A 24,896-nucleotide genomic window follows, 5' to 3' on the forward strand; every position below is an offset into this window, starting at 1 on the left:
CAAAGTGTTTGCTTGAAAGATGGATCAGCATCACAAAAAGTAATTGATGGCAGAAGATTATAGCTATAGTCAATTTCTGCTCAGATATGTAAATGCAACTAAACTCATGTCTATGATTACGTATTGAAAGAATCACTGGCAAGGACTACTCAATTATTAAGCAGAAAACAGATTGTGGAAACAATACAATATAATTGACAAAATACTTCATTGAACCTAATTACGGATGTAAAATAGCTCTATATTGCTCATATTTATTTTTATACCCTAGCAGGTACTGTATATATTCAGTATAGTTATAACCAGCACTCATGTGTATCAGTATATTGCGTGCCCTGACCTGAAGTCAGTAGACTTCATTCTGTTTGATTGATAAAACAGATTTACTTTGAATATGTCGGTTGCTTATTTTTTTTTTGCGTTTAAATGGTCTTTATATTTAAGTAGTTGCTCTCCAAAGGTATCGTGCCAAAATTCAGGATTAACCAGTCCAGCTCACATTTTCACTACTCCAGTGGGAAAACAAAGCCTATCAAACCACCAGCGCAATCATTTGTCCTGCTGGATCAAATGGGTAGGTATAATGTGTTTTTCAGGAATTATGTTACTTAATTTCATTTAAGTGTTCTAATAGCATATTCTTAATGAATTATATCAAATAATGATTGTATTTAGGTAGCCATTTGCTATCTAAATAGCCTTTTTGGAGCATTTAATCACTTGCATAAATATGAATATATGAAAGGTTACAATCCAGTTGAGGCCATTTTGCCCATCTAACATATTCCATGATAGTGAAGTGGTTTACAGATCTCATTCAGCTGTTTTGTGAAACAAGCCAGAACATCAGCTTCAGCAACATGGCTGGGCAACTTCTGGTCACTGTCCTTAATGCACTTTTCCATAGTTCCCATCTGTGTCCTCATGGTATGTCTTTCAAAGCCGGTTCTGAAGAATATGATCTTATATTTAGATAAATGCATGTTCATAAAAAATATTGACCACAGTGGTTTGGGCAGATATTAAACTGCTGATTTTGTCCATATTTATCTTATATTTCAAGTCCCCTCCCTGCCCATAGACTGCAACATACTATAGTGATTTTGAAGAGGTTCAAGTGGGGAGTTGCAACACTCTGTCTTGGCTGCAGAAAATCCACACTGAAAAGTAGAAAAGAAAAACAGTGTGTGGGCTGTTGAACCTTTATCAGGTTAGATCTAGGGGAGAAGTGTGAAAAGCTGAAATCTTGAAATTTCAAGAGCAATTAGTCTAACATTGACAGAAGGGGGTAGGTGTGACCATGTATAAGGATAATTTTGGTTATTTTTTTTGGAGTAGGGGGTCCTGAAATACCTGTAAAAGTACACGGACAAAAAGGTGAGTGAATTCATAGCAGGGGATGGGAAACTGCTGGTTTGCAGAGATCTTTGATCCTCACTGCTCTGACATGTTTCCAGAAATGGTCTTCTTTCTGTCTTGCTGATGTAAATAAGAGTAATTTTATAAGAGATGCTGTAAATGTGATTATTAGATACACAGTATATTTTCTAGGTGATTCTGAAATCACCCAAGGGGCTTTGTATATATGTGATATTGGATACATGTTTGCTGGTGGCACAGTGGCTTCTGTTACAGTAAAAGAAGCCTGGTGTGCAAATTAGGTGGTTGGCAGCTTGAGATGAGGTGAGTTTGGGGAAAAGTACTTGGGGTCATTCTTTAAAATGGAGAAGATTTCTGTGATGTCCTAGAAATAGCATAGAAAAGGTGTCAGGGTGGAAGGGACAGACCAGTGGAATATAGTTCCATATAGATGTTTTTTTTGGCTTGGGTGATGGCCCTGTCAGTGAAAAAAAGAACATATTCTATTAGACTTTTGTACTGTGTAAAATGTACTGTCTACATTTTGTGGTATTGTCTGTCCTACTGTGACGTCAGCTGTACTGTGTGTGTCCTGTGTGAGTAAGAATTCCAATGTTCATGTACATTTGGCAATAACCTCCTCTACTCTCTACTCGCTCTACTCTCTTGGTTTTGTAAGTCTGTGTTACCATTGCATAACTAAAGAGGTCTGAGGAACTAAGAGAAAGGGAGAGAGTTTTTTTTGTCTGTTTTGGAATGGAAGAAGCTGTAAAGGAGATAGCTGTGTGAGTCAGTAGATTCATAGTACACAGAAGTTGATTGGGTAGGTAATGAAGAGGCTTAGAAAAGGAATCATGGAGAATACTTAATTAAATTTAGAGATGGACTGAAGATGTTGAAATGATGCAGGGATTGTAGGAGTTGGTTTTTGGAGCAGATGGTGGCACTGACACAGTCATTGTTGTATTGCTTGTAGAAGTCAGGGACAAAGCCGGTACAGGAGGAGAATAGCATTCTTAGCTGACAAAGATATTCACATGTTTTGGTTCCGTCCTGGTACCCATGGCAACGCCACTGACCTTGTCGTAAGAAGGGTTATTGAAAGAAAAGGCATTCAAAGTAAGGAACAGTTCAGTTAATCAAATGAGGGTACAGTTTTAAGGATCAAGCACTGCATGTTTTTTTGCGGCACTACATGTTTGTTTGCGTGTGTTTGAGGACTGGGAAACTATCATCATCAATGACAATGTATAGGGATATATTGTTCATGTTTCAGATCTTGACCTTGACCTTGAAATTGAAAACTCAAAAACTGGAGAGCAAGGTTCGTTTCCATAATATGCGAAGGAAGAACTTTAACCAGTTATGTCGTTAGTCAGTCATGGAAAGCAGTGAGTAGTGGAGCAATTGCAGGCCAAGACAACAGGGCATCAGGTGTTGTCAGAATTGTGGATCTTTGGAGACATGGGAACATGTCAGGACATTGAGGATCAAACATCTCTCCAAGTCACTTGTGATTTCACTGATCTTTCCGGCTGTGTCCTTTTACAAGGGTTTCAAGACTCCTTCTCCAGAACCACCTCAGAAGCCAAGATTATCCTTAAACATGAATCAAACCTTCCCCCTTCTCTTAATGATAGACTATTTGCTTTTTAGAACCTCCCATTCATTTACAGATTTCAGCATGTTACACCTCACCCGCCAGGTGTCCTGGCATTTGGACACTCCCACCTGCTCTGTCCTTTGTTTCCTGTGCTTTATGTCCCTTCTACTGTCTTCTGTCTCCCTCTCATCAGAAGAAACATTTCCCTGTGGTATTAACCCTTATTTGGTCCTTTGTAGTAATTCTTGTTGCCCTTAAGTTGCCTGTAAACTCTTTAGAAACCTTGTCATGACTTAGCTATTTAAAAAGTAGTTTTGTTTTTAAATTTCAGAAAAAATATTTTTCAGTTTGCACAACAAATATATGAATCACGTTTAAATGGTCCTGTACAGTCATCTTTATTAATAGCCTTTCCTTATATAAATACATTAAAATCATGTACAGGCAAGACTTGGATATATTACCTAATTTAAATATTTTTGTTAAATTGCTAAATAAAATGATGTGTTAAGACTAGGTGTATTAATGTTTGGATATTTCATTAATTGCTTATTTAGTGTTCTTGCATGCTGTGCTTGGTTACCAGAACTAATTGAGTTAATTAACTCCAGTAAATATTTGTACAATAATTGCTTAACTGCAAAAATGAAAAGTGTTTTCAATTTAATGGAAAGAAAAATGTTATACTTAAACAAGCAGATATTCTTTCTTGTCAACTTTCAGGTTACTCTTCAGGTTGTGAAGTGGGTTTTGTTTTCTTAATTTAAGCCTAAAACATGTCAGTTCGAATAGAGAGCTACAGTTACTGTTCTCCCCCTTTTCATACTACTGCGATATTTATTGCCTTTACGTAAAGTGAAGCCTCCACAGATCTGCAAAGGGATGTTTTTCAGAATTTCAGCATTAAAGCTTGGAAAGCACACTGTACTTGTAACTGTATGAGTCTGCCTATTAGCAAGTTGCCTTCTGCTCGTCATGGAAAAAATATAGATATGTTACACCTGTAGCCTGCTACATCTATAGGCTGTAGTGCGATTATAATGTTGAAACATATGCATGTGATGCTGTAAAAAATCAATATTTTAATGGAACATCGATTATAATATTCAAACATATGCATATGATGCTGCAAAAAATCAATATTTTAATGTAACATCCAGTATCACAAATTTAAGCTTAAAATGCACATCATATCCAGCAATCAAATTGGAAATGTTTAAAAGAGGAAAACTGATAGTGAAGCTTTCTTTGAACTCCAGCTGCCAGATTTTTGTCGCAGCTTTAATTCTATGATTTCATAACTTCTAAAACTAGCATGAGATGGAAACCAGCCAGTCATTACGTTTAATCACTTGCATAAAGCCAGTGTAAACCATTTTGTGGTATGGAGGTTGATGAACATTTAGAATATTTTGACTTAGCTTTCCCCTAACAACCTTGAAATCAAGAGTATTCTCAAATCACCCTATTAAAATGACCAAGCGCAACTTGAATAGTAATCTGATTTTTTCGTGTTATATTGAAAAATGTTATCCAAAGAGCATCCTCCTTTATTTTTTATTTTTTACTCCACAGTGCTTTGTCATGTATGGTTTATATATTTTCCCCTTTTCACCCTTTGCATTTAAGACTGCACATCTTATTTTTTAAATGATTGATTAGAGAATTTCAAGTGGGAGGTTCAAGTTCATTTCTTGAAGCCGAATAAACTAAAAGCAAATAACCTAAAAAAACAACCAAGCAAAATAAGACAACAGCAGTGCTGCTTTAAAGTAAAAATAATCTGCTCAGGAAGGGTTAATAGGAATGCATATTCCAAGACATTTACGGCTGATGTTTTATATTAAAATACAATTTATAATTAGCATAGGTTTTGGCAGTCATTTTGCAGCGAGCTGTCTGATGCGCTCCAGAGATTAATGATCTATGAAGTCTCACAGCAGACCACACTTACAAATGGTGTTTCCGAATTAACCATCTTGTAGCCAAAATGTGAGTGACTGGGGGTATTGTACCTGCCAAGCAAAAGATATATTTCAGTCTTTTCAAATGGATATTGAACTCTTACCTCTTTTTATTAACTTCAGCATAATGACATTCTACATAAGTCAATGATAGAAGGGCCATCTACTATACAGTAGTTGTCATGGAGATGGAACAGTTTGGTGATATATTAGTCACCAAGGAAGACTTTATTTTTTACATATTGTTTCTGAGTTTAAAACGTATAGCTTGGCGACATCTGTCACTAGGATTGCATGCTGCCTTTAGAATATTCTTAAATGGGTTGCTGTGCAATTAATTAAACAAATTCTACTGCAGGAAAAAAAATGAAGACATAATAACCTCTGAAGATGTAAAACTGTAGTTATCTATGTGAAACATGTTAAAGGGAACGTAGTCCAGACAATAGTGCAAACTCTTCTTCTTGAAGATCTGGTTACTAAGGTTATATAATTATAATAACCTTAAAGGACATCTAAATGTCTAAAAGCTATGCTAATGTCTGAGATACAGTACAAGAGGTAGCTCATGTAAAAGCATCTGTATGATATGTGAATTCTTGGTTCCACCTCTTACTTCAGAATTCCTTCACTGCTGTTTGTCTTACATACGTAGCAGGAGGCGTTAATGCTTTTCAGATAAATGAGCTTTTATCAGTTCCAAACTACTATCAATTTATTTTTTCACCTTTTTGTGGCTGTGGCTTAGTCTGTAATTTAATTGTCAGTTGCAAGAAGCAGACAGGCAGTTTATCTGCTTCTTCAAGCCTCTGCCAGTCTGTGCATAACCTTTTCTCACTTGTAAAAAGCTACACTATCTAGAGGCCTAAGTGAACCTCCTGCAAGGCTGCTCCTTAATTTGCCTTTACATTAATGGGTTTGAGTGCTAAAGGTGCTTAGTGAAGTGGGAATACATGCATAATTTATCTCCTGTGATTAAGTTCTGTAATTAGGCTTCCAAGCATTGAAGCCTCTAGTGATTGTAAGGATTTTTCTTATTTTTCATTTTTGTTTTACAAATTTCAAAGTAGGCCTGGTTCGAACACTTTATACAGTAGTTGATCAACTCCAAACTTGGCTGGTGTGGTTACAGATCCATGCCAATTTATGTGGGACAAGAATTGTGGCCCCACATTTACCAAGATAGCAGTCTGACCCACACATGGGGAAAAAAAAAACCTTCAAAAGTTTCATCATGGGAGCAGCTGAATTGATTCTTGACAGTTAAGAATGTAAGAACAATTTCAAAGTGAGGCCATTTGGCCCATCAAACTCAATTTTTTCAGTAACTAATTGAACCATGGAGCTTACCCAGTGGTTTCCTGAATGAAGCCTGGGAATCTGCATCAATAGCATGGTGGGGCGGCTTCTCTCACATTTCCACATCATTTTGTGTGAAGACGTTCAGTTTATATGCAAATCTACATAGTTTCCACATTTATCCACCGATTTGTTGTGCTGTTGTTTCTGAAGAAATCATTTGGGTTGATTTTGTCAGTGCCTTTGAGGAATTTAAACACTTAAATCACCTCCCCTCGTAGCACGGTTGTTGACTCGAGTCAAACTAAAGTCTCGTATCAAATAAATAGAAACTCGTCTTTGAGACCTGGCTGTTGGCACTTGAGATCTGACTTGAGACTTAATTAAATTTACATGAAAACTTCAAATAAACATTCTTGGGCAATTAGGTTTAGTACTTCTGTTGTGTAATGGTTCTCCCTCAATCTTCATCAATATCTTCCTCTGCAGCACTCTTTACAACTACCAGGAAGCACACAGTTACTTTAACAATTGTTGTTACGCTGCTGTTTTCCTGTTTACAAACGCTTAACACAGCAGAAGATGGATTTTCATAGTGTACATATGCTGATACAATATGCTCTTATACCCGAATGTGGAAAGCAGTATGATTGTATTAAGACTTGTTTTCTGTGTTATTAAAAATAATGATCCTTCTTCTGAATTATATTAAAGTGTTCACAGTATTGCTTTAAATTTGTTGTTTCAAATTACTAACATTTGTTTATAAGGTGGAAAGCTTTGAATAATGCAGTGACAATATTTGTGATAAACGGATTTTCAGTTGCATCAGTATTGGAAATGTTTTACATAGAACCCTATTCAGTTCAAGTGTAAATGAAAAGTTAGAAAGTTCACAAATTATTGTAATAGTCTTGGTATATTTGTAATCAAAGTAGTTAACATGACTTCATAGAAAAAGCATGAATCCACAATTCACATAGCAGCACCTAATCGACTATAAACACCCAGAAGCTTTTGATGCAAATCAGGAATTAAGTGATAGACATTGATCAGGTAGAGATTACTCATTTCTTGAAGTACAGTTAATCATAAGAAGTGCCATGTGCATCCTAGAACAAATCACAACCAACACAGTCTGTTCGTCCAGGCTGAGCAGACGGGCAAACAGGGAACAGGTTAGAGTGACTTTAAAAGATTAGTAAAGTTCCATGTCTGAAATGAGACTCAATGTTCATTCATCGACAATATGATCCCTGCACAGAGATAGCCTGTATGAGTAAATGGTAAGGAAGAAGCCATTATTGTACAAAATTCAATTTTAATCTTACCTGCGAAATATTGCAGACATACTGTATGTTGGAGGGTTTTTTGTCAGACTAGACATAAATTGATGCATCTCAGTCTTAATACATAGCTTTATGTTTGGTGCAAACCTAACACATCACACCACAGCACATTACGCAGTCTTCCCAGCTGTCCAACATGGTAGTGGTAGCATCAGGTTATGGGGATGCTTCTCCTCAGCAGGTACTGAGTGATAACAGAGCTGAGTACTGGCAAAATCTAAAGGAATACCTTCTTGAATCACTCAAGAATCTAAAATGTAGTTAAAATTGACATTTTAGCAAGGACAGTGATCTGAAGCACAAGACAAAAGTATCACTGGAATGGTTTGACAGGAAGAGACTTCATGTCCTTGAATTGCCTAATCAGAGTCCTGTTTTGAATCCAGTAGAACATGACCATAGCAGGCTGTCAATAATCTCCAATGAGCATATTAGAAATGGAGGCATTTTGCCAGGAAGAATTAGCCAAAATGACATCATCCTGCTGTGCAAAGCTGGTAGAGACCTATCCATAAAGACAGCCAAAGGTGCTTTGATCAAGTACTGACCTACTGGACTGAGTACTTACATTGCCTTCCAAAATTATTCATACTCCTCATAAAATAGGATCAGCAAACATCAAATAACAGGAAAATTACAGACTGGATCATGTTTCTTTACAAATCTAAAAATATTAAATTGTCATTGCACATAGTAAAGTCATATGTGTCATAATTTAAGTCTAGAAAGCACAAGGGTCACATTTATTCACATGGCTCTAGTTAGGGTTTTGTAAATTCTCCTCTGGCAGGGATTATACTTACTAGATGCCTCCTATAGTGTGCTATGAGGGTTCTACCACTTTAGAGGGGAAGGGGGAAAGATCTCCTTCAGATTCTTTAGTTTGTTAGTGAACTGTTGTCTTAAGTTTGATTAGTAAAACACAGAAAGTGAAGTTTTTCCCCCTGTGATAAAGCTATTTAATAAAAAAGCCTTGTTGTTTATCAACAAGATTTTGAGTAATGCTGATCTGGCTGGTCTCGGTGAACCAAGGGGTTTGTTGGAAAGCAGAGTGCATTCCTGGGATGGAAGGGAGAGTAGATTGTTTAGGTCAGTGCCAATGCAGGACAATCTAGTAGCCTTGTACTGAAAAATAGGCACAGTAATTCCGCTAGTAGAGGAAAGAAGAAAACGGTGTCAAGAGCTCTGGGTGGATGTATCTCAGTCCAGCAGGACTCATAGGTAGAAGGAAATAATTCCATTGAAAATCCATTAGCTGAAGTGAAGAGTACCTTGTGGAGTAGCACGTGGTTTTTAAGAGCCCTTGATTCAGCAGTACAGTGGTGGATAGTCAGCAGTAGATCCAGAGTCATGGTGGAAGCCCTATTGTAGATAAAGCACAATAATAAAATGGCTATAGTTGGCGGCAAATGTAAAGATTTTGTGGTAGTAAAAATGAGGGAGAAATAGTAAAAAAGAAATCTATTAAATAAATAAAAACAAGAGAACTGAAGACTGGTGAGAGGAGCAGCATCCAGATGGGCCCACTTCCCCCTAAACTGGAAAAGCCCACCTATAAGATTCTACATGGCTTAGCACCTCAGTTTTGTTTGACTTACTGTTGTCCTACTCTCTGCCTCACAACCTTTATTTATCTACAGTAATTCTGGTCTCTTGTCTGTCCCCTAAGCCCATCTCCTGCTATGCCCAAAAGCTATGGAATTCTATCTCTATGGATATGAGAGAGTCACCTTCCCTGAGCACTTTTGAATCAAGATTCAGGATCTTCTTCTTTAAAGGGCTTTTATTTAACTGATTCTGTGTCCAGCCCATTGCTTTCCTACTGTCTTTTTAACCCTTATTGTGATTGTAATCCTCTCATTGTGCACTTTTTTCTCACTGTAAAGCACTTTGAGAAGCCACTTTTAAATGTACTATATAAAATAGTTTATTAAGTTTGATTCACAAATGTTCAATTGGAGTGATGTCTGCAGATTGAGACAGTAGTGCAAAACATTGATTTTGTGTTTAGGGAACCATTCCTTGTATGTTGGGGATCATTGTCTTGCTGTAATGTCAACTTTTGGTCAGGTTTGAGCTTCTTGGCAGACAGAACCAAAATGTCCTACCTGATATATCATCAGAATTTCTTCACTTTTAACAATGTCCTTGCATTTTGTTTTATTTTTTATTGTCCTTCCACAATGCCTGGAAGGCAAAAATGGTGTGTCAACAAACAACTGTCTTTCTCATGAGTATCCTTTTTGGGTTCGGTATTTATATTTTAATTTTGTAAATTATTTTGTACTACTTGCTTGCAACACCCTGAATCTATGTTGAATGTCCTCTGTCATGTATTTATTCATTTTTAATTTCCATATACAGTAAATATTTTTGAATTTCTTCTGCAGCTTGTGCAGTGTTTCATACTTGTTTCATTATAGCAAGTACACTTAACTTGTTTACTAGTTATAATCGAATCTAGATCATTGATAAAAAATTAGGCCGCAAAGGAACAGGTAAAGGTTTATTCCATGCTGAAAAGAAAAGGGAAACTATGTTTTGGCCATGGAGCCGTCTTCAGGTGTGCTAAACTTTTACCTGTTCCTTTGCAGCCTACACATGCTGACACAGGTACCTACTTGAACTTCTTCACTAAAATTTGGATGAGCATCAGTGCAAATACAGTCCACTCAATAAATCACTCCAGTTTGAGTTATAACTTTTATTTGTAATCTGTTTTCTATCAGATATCCAATTTGTAATGCAAGTATCATGAATGACTGTGGCCTGAAAGTTTAGAATTAATCTTTCATGAGGAATTAGTCTTCTGAAAATATAAATATATAGTCTGTTTGAATCCATTACTGCTGATTTTATTCATAGTTAAACAAGACCTACCTTTTGTGAATCTACGCTGACTGTCTCTTAGAATGTTATTGCCATAGTGGTGATCCTCTGGTTTTAGTTATTATTTTTGCATAGCTTTCCATGCTATAGAAGCAGGGCTTAGGCCTACTGGTCTGTAATTACTTGGTTCAGTTCTGTCAGCTTTTTAAAACCGATAAAAGTTAGCATTCAGATGAAGAACAGTTAAACTGTTTTGGTGATTATGCATTGCTTTGTCATAGTTTCTTGTAAGACAGTCATGTAGATGTTCACAGATGTTTGTACAAGTACATGCATGTTTCTGTGACAGGGGTCTGATACCTTTGATATAAGGCCAAACAAATTTTATTTTTTGGGCAGCTTAAAGCTATAGCTAACGTTAGTGCCTTGTTTTTGTGTGTTCCCAATATTCTTCATAAAAAAAGAATTGAGCAGTTAAGGCTAGATATTACAGCAGGTTGGAAAGATGTTTGCATACTCTGCAGGAGCGCTTTCTGCTTTAGACAGACGCCTGAGGGTTATGATATATTACTGTGCACTCTTCAAGACCCAGGAGATCCTTTTGTCTGTTGATGTCTGAAATTAATGGGCATCCTGTTTGCTGCATATGCATTTTTCACTTTGTCATCGTCCATTATATTGCTGTTGTCTATATGTTAAAAATTGAAATATTAAATAATAGTGCCAAGAGTGGCTGCTCATTTTGTAAAATGATAGTTGAAGTAAGTGAACTTGAGGTTTTGCTTTTGTGCTTTACATTCTTTTCTTGTTTAAGCGATACATAATCTGCCAAATAGGAAACTGACATTTCCATGGCTGATACATTTTACAGGAAGAAAAAAAGTTTTTCCTTCTTATCATAAATTTGGATCAACTCATGAGACACAGCATACAGCTGCCACGCTGGTTGCAGTTTGCCAGAGGAACTTAAGTTAATTAGCAATTTTATGTTATTTATGATATGTGACATGAAAATTGTGACGTGCTTGATACTTTTCCTTTACAAATCACCACAAGTCCCAAAACTTAACATTTTAAATAAGATATTTTACAGATAGTTTAATCAAATAAATCATGATTGTGACTTTTGAAGCAAATTATTGGGTTGGGTGGGGGCGGTGTAGAGTAAAATGTCAATAAATAAAATCACTCAGGTTTTCCTTTATTTAAACCAGTATCAGTTGCTGAGTAGATGTCTAGATGTTTTTCACATCATTATGTCTGCAATTGACTTTAGTTGCTACATTCCCTTTAAAAAATCACCATTTTATTTATGCATTTCTTCTTAATATAATTTGACGCTGAAAGGTATCACTTAAAATGGAGACAGACCTATTAAAATTGATCAATTTGCAGATGAGAATGAATCCTTTTTCTGTAAGGCATTTTGCTGTTCAATTCAAGGATCAGAAAGTATTCCAAAACCATGCTGTGTTATGACAATCTGAATTAAATCATTTCTCTGCCTATTTTATACATTTTCTCTGTAGAATGTGTAATAAATGACATTATAGGCTATGTAGGGATGCAAGAAGTCACAGTGCAATTCAATGTAGTTTTGAAATGAGTTTATTATGGAGGCTCCCCAGAGAGCTGAGGAGAGATATATTGATGTGCTCTCATCCACTCACCTCTGAAATATAGTCAGACGTGTATCCTTTACGTATAGCTACACACAGCCTCTTGCTTTACCGTATGTTATTGTAAATGTTGTGTTAGGAGAAAGACAGATTTAGAATGGATTCCTTCAGACATTGCTGTCACACATTCCTAGTCACAGTTCAAATAAACACCCTTCACTGCCGCAGTTAACAGGTGTTCTGCTTTTTAAAGTATCAAAGAAAAAACAACTTCCCCATTCCCCTCCTTTGTTAATTTAGTAATTTTACGAATGTATACAATGGGACAGTTTCAGCTCATAAATGGATGATCGGTTTAACAGCTAATTGATACTAAATGCTCGACATGTTACATTATTACAGACACCAAACTAGTTGAATTAGCAGCAGACCTTATCTTCCAGTTTTCCTGCTTTAAATGTATAGATTCTATACATTTTAAGTGGCACCTGTCATAGATAATACATAAATAATAGGTTTGTGAGCAGTTTTTTTACTAATTTCATGTTTTCCCAAAAAACAGCATTTCTTTCTACCTTCCAGAACCTGCTTTCCCCCGTCCATCCCACTGCATTGTCAGTATTATTTAAGTGTTGGTGATACTAGCCAACTAGATCCTTTTTCTGGTGCAGTAAGAGGCTGGAATTAGTTACCACTTAGCAAAAGTCCTAGGAGAGAGAACAAAATAACCTGGTTTACAGCAGTGGACAAGGGTCAAGTGAGGGACACCTCTTCCCCGTGTTAAATATTTACTGGAGATCACTGGGGCTCAGCTCTGGTACCTCTTTTCACAACTGGACCTCTAAGCACAGCTCTGGCATCTCTTGGTGACATGAAAAAATTACAATTTGAAAACAATTGTAAAGATAGGCACTGTTTTACCTCATTGAATCTTTATTATTTCCTCCAAAAATCCTCATTTGCTTATGGTGTGCGATTAAAAATGAATTTAAGCTTTGCAGTTCTAATATGCCAGTCTCTGCCAGTCAGGAACTGAATTGGGATTGGTGCGGGATGAGTCCTGCATTCCAGTGTTTCATGCTCATACATTAAACAGTATTAAAATTCTAATTCCTTTAGAAATGAGGACAAAAATGTTAGTGAAAATAGTACAGTGTGGTTCCAAATCTGTCTAAGACTGGATGACACGATTGGTACCTTGATCATGATACACACTGGCTCATACATTTTTAAAATCTTTTAACATCATGATTTTATGAAAATAATGAAAAACGATAATCTTTTCCTTAAAATAAAATTATATTTCTGTCAGTATCATTACCCATGGGTTATGCAGTGTAGACATGTGGAAGATTATAGTTAGATTCTAGTCTGAATCCCTATGGACCCTGTAATAGGTGTATCAGTGGAAAATGTGTAAAAATAGGTCAAATACCATATGATTATGGTGTTTGAAATTGCTAGTCAAAAAATATTCCCTTGCTAGCATGGTAGCTTAAAAAAATACATGACAGTACCAAAATCAAAAATGAGTTAAATAAATACAAAGCATTTTGTGCATGTCACAGTCAAACAGTCTAGTATCTCTGTTGCCCTTTGTACGTCCGCTCTCTCCTGTTGAGCTCTAGCATTTCGTGATTTACAAATTAAAATTTGGGAATTTGTTGTTCCCAAAGCCTTTCCAAATAAAGACACTCCTTCACACATATTCACGGTGCCTACAAAAACTCCTAAAACAGAACAGATCTACCAAATCATTTGAGAACTCTTTGTCGCCCCCAAAAGCAGGAAGGGATCTGCTATGTAGTGTCAAATAAAAACCCAGTCTGCTTTGCGCAGTTGAAGGGCTGAGTGAAATTATGAAAACTGCTCTTCCTCGCCTCAGACAATTCCCCCATGGCATGCAGAAGACAATATTTGATCTGCCTGTGACTTGTTGCTTCATTATACCATTTCGTTTTGTGAGACACGGTAATCTGGACTTCACATTTTTGGGTCAGAAATTTGCAAATTTTCAGAAAAGTGCACGTGAGCTTCTGGTATCTTTTACTGCATTCTAAACACTTGTTTTTAATTGTACTTACTTCCACTTTTTATTATTAATTATTGTTATGCATATCCCAGGAAATTTCTCCATCTGTACATTCAAATTCCCATTCAATTTCAATAACAGTTTTGGGAGAATATTTAAAATAGATTGTCAACTAAACCATCATTTTGAATTCTGCTGTATGGTAGGTAAGAAATACACAACAGCATTCCAGTTTATTTCTACACTTTAAATCCATAGGTGATTGCCATAGTGTATGAGTCAAAGCAGTCTATTACTGGAAAGAAAAAAAAGGTGGACTCTTATGCTTGACATTTAATGCTGTGTTTAATGTTTAATGCTGTGTTTAATGCAGTGTTATCATAGGGCAGTGTTTTTTTTCTTAAAAAAACTTTTGTTTTGAAACCATGGTCTGTGAGAACAGTCTGAAGTTGTAATGCCATCTAATAAATTCTTTAAAATAAGACAGTAGTGAAGCAGTATTTTTTTTCTGCCTGAGTGTTGTAGAGATTATTTATATTTGTTTCCAAAAATAGTTAAGGAATGAATCTGGGACAGTGGGATTACTGAAAACCATAGTCTCATTTGCATGCGCTGCCGTAAATAATTTTTTCACCTTTTAAATTTTCAGATAGTGTCTCTGCCATCTCTACAGTAGAGATAATAAATGTGCCTGCATATTGTGCTAACTATGGTCTGCTTAAAATGGTTGCATGTCTGAAGGGAGCACTTGTAAACTGTAAATAGCAGTGGATACCAGCTGCTGAAAGGCACCTGGTGAGTTGCTTCTTTGGGAATTGGTGCATCTGCCTGTACTTAAAGAGATTATTTTCACACACTGCTGATCTGAAACCATCTACTAACTCTTTAGAAAATAGATTTAAGAAACACGAATATTATAGGTGCTCAGAAGAACTATTTAGTCCTTTAACGCTCTACCACTTGATTTAATGGGTGCAAAATTTAGTTAGAATATATTAGAGCATAAACATTTGCACTTATTTTGGATTTTAAATGTCTTCGTTAACTTCTTCCTAAAAATAGAATAAATTTAATCAATATTAGTCCATTTTCTAAGGTAAATGTGGAGTTTTCAAGAGCATATCGCAATTGTCACAATCTACAATAGCATTAATATATAAATTAAGATTTGATTTACCAGTTTCATGCACTTATTGGATGATTTTTATCATTTGGTCCAATTCTTCTGTAGTTTTGATCTTTTACTACAATATATCCTGTAGTCAATTTAGAATTGGATTGATTATAATAGAATTTAACTAAAACTTTACTTTCTTCGTAAAAATAGCTTTACCACATACAAAAATATGATTTTTTAAAGTATATTTTTAATGTTGCATTTACAATGAAACCACAAAATGTTTCTCTTAATATATTTAAGAAACTTGAATATTATAGATGCTCAGAAGAACTATTTAATTCAATTCAATTCAATTAAGTTCAATTCAACTTTATTTGTCATTATACTTACACAGGTGCATGATATAGTGAAAAGTGTTTCTCATTAGTTACTCAGGTGCAGTATATAAATAGAACAGAAGATAAGACAATAGACAGTAACACAATAACAATAACAGTGTAATAACATAACAATGTAAACAAAACTGTGCAAATACACAAACGGAGAAAGAATACAACAGGACAAAAACAGTGCAAAAGTAATTCGGGTAACAGTGCAAAAATAGTATGGTGATTAATAAATATTAATATATAAATGACAGGATTGTACATAGTTTTTTATCATATTTTATTTAGATTTTACAACATCTGAATAATAACAACATGTGCAATAAACAATACAATAAGATTAACAACCCAAATCCTTCAGTGTGATGTAAACAAGACCCATTCTTCCTTGTTTTTTCCTTCTACTGTATCTGTTAGAACTGTTTCTTAAGATATAATCAACCACCCCTTTAATCCATCTTAATATCATATCTAATATATCAGTGTCTATTTATAATCTTCTTGTAGTGCCCTGTTGCGAAAAAACAAAACAAAACAAACTCACCCAAGCAATGGAGCTAAACAATTGGACGTGACTGATATTAGTAAATTATTTTTTGCTATTTTTTAATTGCTCTGTTCATTTTTTTCCCCCGGAGTTATATATACCCAGTTTCAGCACTTAAGCACTTACTGGAGGGGGGGCATAGTTCTCATGGATGTTAGCTCGCAGATGCATGGCAGGCTCTGGGAAATCAACTCTAGCCCTGTCCGCATCATCATGTGGGAAATCCAAGTAGCTGCCCTAGTCCTGTCTCAAGTTTGCCATTTCTGGATAGAGAGCTCAGCATGCACAATGCAAAAGCTCCTGTGCCTTGATTGAGCCACTTCTGAGTCCAAGAAGTTATTTGTTATTCAGAACAATGTTGTTGATTTTTATCTAAAGTGTGCTTTTTTGTGTGTTATTTAGACCTGCTTATTGTTGTCTGGCTTATTTCTGAACTATATGTGCAATCCTGTCACCATTTCAGGCTGTGCAGGAGAGGGGCAGCAGAGTCGCTCATCTCATGTGCAGGTAGTAAGGTGGAGTGTTGAGCTCCTGTCCTCATTGGAATCAGACAGGGATTGAAAGCTGATCCCTGGTGAGCATGATCAAATCCCCGGAGCCACTCAGTCGCTGTTTTTGATTTGCATATACAATTCATTCTGATTTCACTTTTCAGTATTGGCAGTGAAAGTTATGCAGGCTTTTGCTATGGTTGGATTTTATTGAGATCGTGACCTGGGTTATGGTGTGAGATGTTACAAGTAAAGCCACACTGTACTTAATGTAATACAATTTCTAGATCCAGACAGTGTGGATTACTCTGCTATAGAAAAGAAACTTTCTTTTGGCCGTTCTGATTCTTATTTAGTTGCCAAAAGTGGAATGTTTGTATATCCATGTTTCCAGTGGCCTGTTAAAAGGAAAATTCAGATCTTTATGCACAATGGCATGCTTTGCTAAGACTCCGTAACTTTAAAGACTGTGAATATGCAGTTGCCAGTATGTCCTCATACCGTTTTTCCCTATTAATTTACAGATTTTTATCAAACATTAATATGCAGCAAAGATTAAAATTTTAAAAAATTAGTATTGTCAAATTCTGGACTCTTTGGCATCTGTCAATGTCCTTCAAATAAATGTAGCACAATAGATAGTAGGCAAAAAGTCCAGATGCAGAGATCAATGATCCTTGTGTACCTAGACACTTGGTATTTAGAAAATGAACCCAGACAGATTTAGGACAAAAGCTACAATATGGTTTTGTGAAATGTTGTAAATACATGGAATGTGTTATCAATTCATGCTATAGATTTGTTGTAGCTGTAGATTGTATTCGTATTTTTCATTTACTAGTGTGAAGGTACAGGATAAAAATGCTGTTTGTAACTACTATAGGCTAACTACAATGGCCTTGGTTTGGAGACCCAAATATTAATTGCATAACCCTTTCCGCTTTGTGGAGTGAAACTAAATGAGACACTCCTGTTCTATTATTAACTGAAGAGATGATCTAGTTGTAAAAATATTGTGTAGGGGTGTTATCAAAAAAGACTGACAGCTATAGAAGGCTCCAGGTAAAACAAGACTTTTACAACTTAAATCCCGAAGTGTTCATAATTGGTGAGTTTTAAAGCATTTCTGCTGTCACTTGTAGGAGTGTAAGAGCGACCCTGATTTATTCACTTTCATAGAGGTTTGTATATCTGAATGAGCGCTTATTTGAAAAAAAGCTGGGGACTGTGGATTTTTATTTTCTGTAGAATGTGGATTTTATTTTTATTTCAGAACCAAGCATTGTAACAGAGGAGGGATTCATTATATTTCAATATTAGCAGCTACTTAGTTCACGATGAACAATAATTGGAAAAAATGTAGTTAAAAGTGATTTGAATAAGCCATTTTTTATTTTACCGTAGAAGAAAAGTTCTCAACAGCTACTAAAACATTCTGAAAAGGAAAGAAGTAAAAGGCATTGCTTGCATTAATTTCTCATAGTTTAACATAGTTTAGTTGTAGAGAAAAAATGGTTGTTCACTGTATTGCTCACGTGATATCTTCAATGTGCTGATTTCTTCCATATTTGTCCTTAAAATGTCATATAACACTGATAACAATTCGATTTTCTTAGATGAAATGATTCTGGAAACTGTTTTGTTAGTTTACTAAAAATTATCTAAAAGGCTTCACTGTAAAAGCCAGAAAGTTTTATCCATTTAACGTCTTTGCTTGGATCACTTCAGAGCAGAGTCTTATTAATATGCTTCTCCATGAAATAGCGCATTAAACCAAAATAGGCTGGCACAACTTTAAAAGCAAGGATGTTTTAGCATCTTTCCTTCTCTTTTCCTTTACCACTTGTCTGCCCACGTGAACTACAAACATGAGTGTTGATGTGATTGGGGAATGACAGTATATTTCTGATTATGTTTATTTAGGTAGATAAGTATGGCAGTTCATCACAAAGTGCGAAAGATTAGTAAAGCGCATAAGTATCTTTTCTGTAATCAGGTGTAGTGTCCACTGTGTTATGATTTGCAGATTTCAAGACCCTACTGTACAGTGCCTTGCGAAAGTATTCGGCCCCCTTGAACTTTTCAACCTTTTGCCACATTTCAGGCTTCAAACATAAAGATATAAATTTTTTATTTTATGTGAAGAATCACCAACAAGTGGGACACAATTGTGAAGTGGAACGAAATCTATTGGATTTTTGAAACTTTTTTAACTAATAAAAAAATGAAAAGTGGGGCGTGCAAAATTATTCGGCCCCTTTACTTTCAGTGCAGCAAACTCACTCCAGAAGTTCAGCGAGGATCTCTGAATGATCCAATGTTGTCCTAAATGACTGATGGTGATAAATAGAATCCACCTGTGTGTAATCAAGTCTCTGTATAAATGCACCTGCTCTGTGATAGTCTCAAGGTTCTGTTGAAAGCGCAGAGAGCATCATGAAGACCAAGGAACACACCAGGCAGGTCCGTAATACTGTTGTGGAGAAGTTTAAAGCCGGATTTGGATACAAAAAGATTTCCCAAGCTTCAAACATCCCAAGGAGCACTGTGCAAGCGATCATCTTGAAATGGAAGGAGTATCAGACCACTGCAAATCTACCAAGACCTGGCCGTCCCTCTAAACTTTCAGCTCAGACAAGGAGAAGACTGATCAGAGATGCAGCCAAGAGGCCCATGATCACTCTGGATGAACTGCAGAGAACTACAGCTGAGGTGGGAGAGTCTGTCCATAGGACAACAATCAGTCTTACACTGCACAAATCTGGCCTTTATGGAAGAGTGGCAAGAAGAAAGCCATTTCTCAAAGATATCCATAAAAAGTCTCGTCTAAAGTTTGCCACAAGCCACCTGGGAGACACCCCAAACATGTGGAAGAAGGTGCTCTGGTCAGATGAAACCAAAATCGAACTTTTTGGCCACAATGCAAAACGATATGTTTGGCGTAAAAGCAACACAGCTCATCACCCTCAACACACCATCCCCACTGTCAAACATGGTGGTGGCAGCATCATGGTTTGGGCCTGCTTTTCTTCAGCAGGGACAGGGAAGATGGTTAAAATTGAGGGGAAGATGGATGCAGCCAAATACAGGACCATTCTGGATGAAAACCTGTTGGAGTCTGCAAAAGACCTGAAACTGGGACGGAGATTTATCTTCCAACAAGACAATGATCCCAAACATACAGCAAAATCTACAAAGGAATGGTTCACAAATAAACGTATCCAGGTGTTTGAATGGCCAAGTCAAAGTCCAGACCTGAATCCAATCGAGAATCTGTGGAAAGAGCTGAAAACTGCTGTTCACAAACGCTCTCCATCCAACCTCACTGAGCTCGAGCTGTTTTGCAAGGAAGAATGGGCAAGAATTTCAGTCTCTCGATGTGCAAAACTGATAGAGACATACCCCAAGCGACTTGCAGCTGTAATCGCAGCAAAAGGTGGCTCTACAAAGTATTAACGCAAGGGGGCCGAATAATTTTGCACGCCCCACTTTTCATTTTTTTATTAGTTAAAAAAGTTTCAAAAATCCAATAGATTTCGTTCCACTTCACAATTGTGTCCCACTTGTTGGTGATTCTTCACATAAAATAAAAAATTTATATCTTTATGTTTGAAGCCTGAAATGTGGCAAAAGGTTGAAAAGTTCAAGGGGGCCGAATACTTTCGCAAGGCACTGTATATACATCAAAGATGCTATGAAAAAGTTTATGAACATCCTAGCTTGCTCGATATTCTTTTATGTTTAGGTCCTAAATTTTAATTCTATCTTCATGAAAGTCTTAATAAAAGATGAGAATATCCCTATTAAATGTATAGCACAAAGACATAAGAAACTGGTTTCTTGAACAGATAAGTATTTAAACCTTTAGATTCAGTAAATGAGCAGCATAGCTTCAGCTAGAAATGGTTACCTTTAACTTTATCACTCTCACATTGGCTTTTATGAATAATGGTTTATTCTTCCTTACAGAACCGCTTCAAGTTTGTGGCATTTGAGGGTTTCCTTGTCATAACAGTTCCATGGGGTTTGGGTCTGGAGTTTGACTTGTACAAAGAGCAAAATTCTTCTTCAGCCAATCTGTTTGTAGATCTGCTTGTTTGTTAAGATCATTGTCTTGCTGTAACTGTAGCTGATGAATGGATGTCATTAGCTCATTGAATTTCTCATCATGGCTAAAAAAGTTAAACTTTGTCTCTTTTGTCCATAGAACATTGTTATTGAACTCCTGTGAATTATCTAGGTGCTCTTTGGTGAACACGCAACAATGTTCTTTTTAGCAATGGTTTCTTCCAGGATATCCTCCCATGAAAACCATTACCATTCATTTTTTTCTGATAGTTAAGACCTGAACACTGGGTCCTTAACACCCCATCCTGCAGATCCTTAAATGCTCTTCTATGGCTCTTTGTGACCTTTCGGATGATTTGCTGGGCTGTTCTTGGGGACATCTTGTCCGGTCCTGGATAGATTTACTGGATACTTGAGTATTTTCTAATTGTAGACTTTCTGACAGGAGAGGGATGGATCCTCAAATGTTAAGAAATGGTTTTGTAACTGTTTAGATTATGAGGTTGTTTTCACTATTGTATATAGTTAACACCATATTCACAATGTTTCTGACCATCATGTAGGACAAGGCTGCCCTAACTCAGTTCTTGTTTACTTTTTACCAGCTTATTTAACTGCCTGATTCTAATTATCCCCATAATTGTTACAATTAAAATGGTAAAATTTTTATTTTATTCTTCATATACCATTGCTTATCAAAAATGAATTGTTGAATATAAACACTTTTGGTTATTTCAGGGGTTTATAATTTATAGAATCTAAACATTATTAATTATTAAAACCACATAAGCTATTGTAAAAAAAAAGGAAATTCAATTTGTAAATGAAACATAGCTAATTTGTGCTCATTAAGAAAACAAAAGCCACAACCTTACATTTAATACAATGAATAAATAAAAAATCAGCAATTAAAAATTGGCTAAAAACCAAAATAAATGAAAAATTATTTGTAATTTTACTTAAAAATGGCAAAACATGCACAATGGCATTTAATAGACTCACTGAAAGTAAAACGACTTAAAATAACTATGCAACTTGGATGTGTCTGTGGGCACATGACTCATGCATTTTTCTCACACAGTTCACTGCTTTCCATTAACTACAGTCTTACTTTCACATTTGTCATGTAAATCATAAACATTTTGTTGAAAAATAACTTTTAGTGCAACTATATAAATATATTACATTAATAAATATATTTATATAATTGTAAGCTCTTGGGAGTTCAAACCTGGACAAGCAAAAATAATTCATAAAATGGAATGTCCATAGACTCTCATGGAAAAGACAGAACAGATCAGAGACTGCAATTCCTAACTGAAGTCTTAAAACCATAATTTGCTAGTAGATAGCCTAATGTAAAAAATAAAAGTGTAATATTATTCATTCAGATCTTAAAATTGTAGATACATTTGCTTATAAATATCTTAAAAGTACAAAATAAAAGCGGAATGACATGGAATGACAGTTATGAAATCATAAGGTAAAAAATACATATAGAAGAAAGGAGATGATTGTTGAATAAACAGTTATATCTTCATATTCCTTTGTAGGTTTCACAATTAAAGTATTTAAAGGGAAGGTGGCAAGTAAATCAGTGTTGACACCGTTACAGTAGTTACTTAATCCAAGAATCTCAGCTGTTTCTTGAATTAAGTTTTCAGCTTCTATGACATGACTGGGTAGCTTGTTCCATACACCCACAACCCTTTGGGTTAAAAATGCTTCCTGTTCTTGATTTTAAATGCTCTTGCAGTATTTTCCACTTTTGCTGTTTTGACTCTCAGTACCTTTGAAGATTTTAATCCTCATAATCTTCTCCGTTCATGACTAAAAATAATTAGTTCCTTCATATTATCAGTGCAGGACTTGCCTTTGAGTACTGGAATGTATCTGGTTGATCTTCTCTGGACTAGATGCATAGCAGCTGTATCCTTTCTGTCACATAGTAACCAAAACTGTACACAATATTCTAAATGAGACCTTATTAGTGTGTTAAACCCTTGATTTAAATTGTATGGTTTTAACTATATATACTAATATATACTGTATATACTAATCTTTTGTTTGTCATTTGAATTACTTCCCCATATTGTCTTGCATGAAAAGTCTTTTTCTTAAGTATCCCTAATTTACTGTTCCCCATTTTTTATTAATAGATTGTTTTTGCTACCTGTGTGCAAAACCCTGCACATGTCTACATTACATGACAGCTGTCAATGTTTTCTTAGCCTTGAATTTTATTCACATCTTCTTGAATTTCAGTTGCTGCTTCGCAGTGTTTGTTAAGCTGTCCAAATTGGAGTCATCTGCAATATTGACATGTTTACTAACTGTACCAGAATCGAGATCATTGATATAAATTAAGAAGAGCAGTGCTTCAGGTCCCTAGGACCACTGTGCTTTTTAAGTAATATCAATTATCTAAATTCTGATATATTTAGTAGACTTGTCAAGTTTGCAGATGATACCAAATCATGAAGTTAAAGTGTAGAAAATGAAGTAGAAATGAAATTCAGAATGATTAAGAGCAATGTTTAATGTGAATGTTTGATATTTGCAAAACAGATTTTTATGTACAGTAGTTATTATAAGACCCCCCAAAATGGCCCAGGACAAAATCCTAGTCCCTCCTTTTTCTTGTAGGTATTAAGTATTACCATTTGTATTGCACTATTGTTTGTACAAGTCAGAAATTAGTCCTTCATGCTTGTGTAATAGTGAAGATAGATCAAAATGTGGTATAGAAGAAATGTTAAATTTGATTATAAAGCATTGTTGGAAAAGTTTTACATGTAAAAAATGAATGTTTACTAATTACTAATGTTTTTAAATTTACTCCTGTAAATGACTAATGTTTAAGATATGTGTAAGATATTATAACGGAATTAGTTGTTGAAGATAAGTGTAGAAACAGAGAAAAACCCAAGTTATTGTTTTTCTCTTAATGTAAGTACCCTTGTGAATTCTTTTACTTTCTTTTATGTTAGAAAAGTGAACATTAACTTCTTGGATGGGTGCCACAGTTCTCTAGCTGCAGCGGCCTTTACCCATACTGGATTTGTTTCTCCTTTGGATACTAAATCCATTGATCTCTACAGACAAGTGATAGCAGTGCAGAATTTCTGTCATTAGGCTTCAGCCAGTGAAGATGTCCTTATTGTAATTGGCATTTTCAAAAGTGCAAATCGCTGTACTTTTGCTTTTTATTCAAGGGCAGGCCATCTAAAAAGATCTTGAATACCTGAACAGTATCAGTGTAAGGGCTTAATTGTACTGTGAGATTTCAAACATAAAAAAAACTAGCATTGACAGTACAAATAAAATGCATTTTAGTGTTTTACACTTGTTAGTAGTTGTACTATCAGTAAAGTGTATAATTGTGATAGAGTATTATGATTTGTAAAGGCAGTACAAGTATTTTGAGTAAAACAGGAAATGGGACAGCTTTATTTTATTTAGATCCTTATTATCTAATTAACATTACCTTTAAACAAATAAAAAACACTAATACACTTGTATCAAAATTACATTTTAAGGAAAAAAGACAACTGAGTAGAAAAATTATTTGAATTTGTGATGGAATTTAAATATATCCAAGATTAGCTTCAAGGAATTTATTTTTTTTCCTTTTCAAAAGCCAAATTACATTGAAATGATCTCCCTTTTAACCACTAACACTTTCATATTTTCCTCAATATTACAGGATAAACTCGGCTTGACAACACTTTCGGAAAAATAGGCAGTCGGAATGTGAAGAGGAATGCATAAAATTATATATAATGTTCATGATTTTTTGTGTACCTCTCATATACAGTACAATGCTCTTGTGTACAGTAGTCTTAGATATCACTGTTCTGCTATTTTTATTTAGTGTAATGTTTATGCAGCATTACAGTTCTCCAACCATTTCTGCTGTTGTTTTAGACATTTAGTTTTAAGCCAACAATTAATTCTAAGATCTATCTTTCATAGTACAAAAATAATTATAATGATGGGAAACAATTGACACTCAGTCAATAGGTTTTAATTAGTAAATGTGATGGATTCGCTGCTATAACTGTTTATATTTGCTGCTCATAGTTTACTCTGAGTTGTTAGGATTATGGTTTTGAAGATTCTGATGAATATGAAGTTCTTTTCGAACTTTACAAATGAAGCTGTATTTTTAAGGTTTAATAGGTAATTTTTTTTTGCTCTTACTGTGTATATATACAGTATATAGTATCT

The 24,896-nt window shown here is 35.4% G+C and overlaps 1 protein-coding gene across 4 annotated transcripts in view; it reads left to right on the plus strand.

Annotated features, from left to right (window-relative positions):
- Nucleotides 1-24,896, plus strand: part of ascc3 (activating signal cointegrator 1 complex subunit 3) — a 375,545-nt gene that overhangs the window by 59,932 nt on the left and 290,717 nt on the right. The window lies entirely within an intron of this gene.

The sequence above is a fragment of the Lepisosteus platostomus genome, chromosome 3 (assembly GCF_059453375.1).
Source record: "Lepisosteus platostomus isolate fLepPlt1 chromosome 3, fLepPlt1.hap1, whole genome shotgun sequence".
Taxonomy (NCBI): Eukaryota; Metazoa; Chordata; class Actinopteri; order Semionotiformes; family Lepisosteidae; genus Lepisosteus; species Lepisosteus platostomus.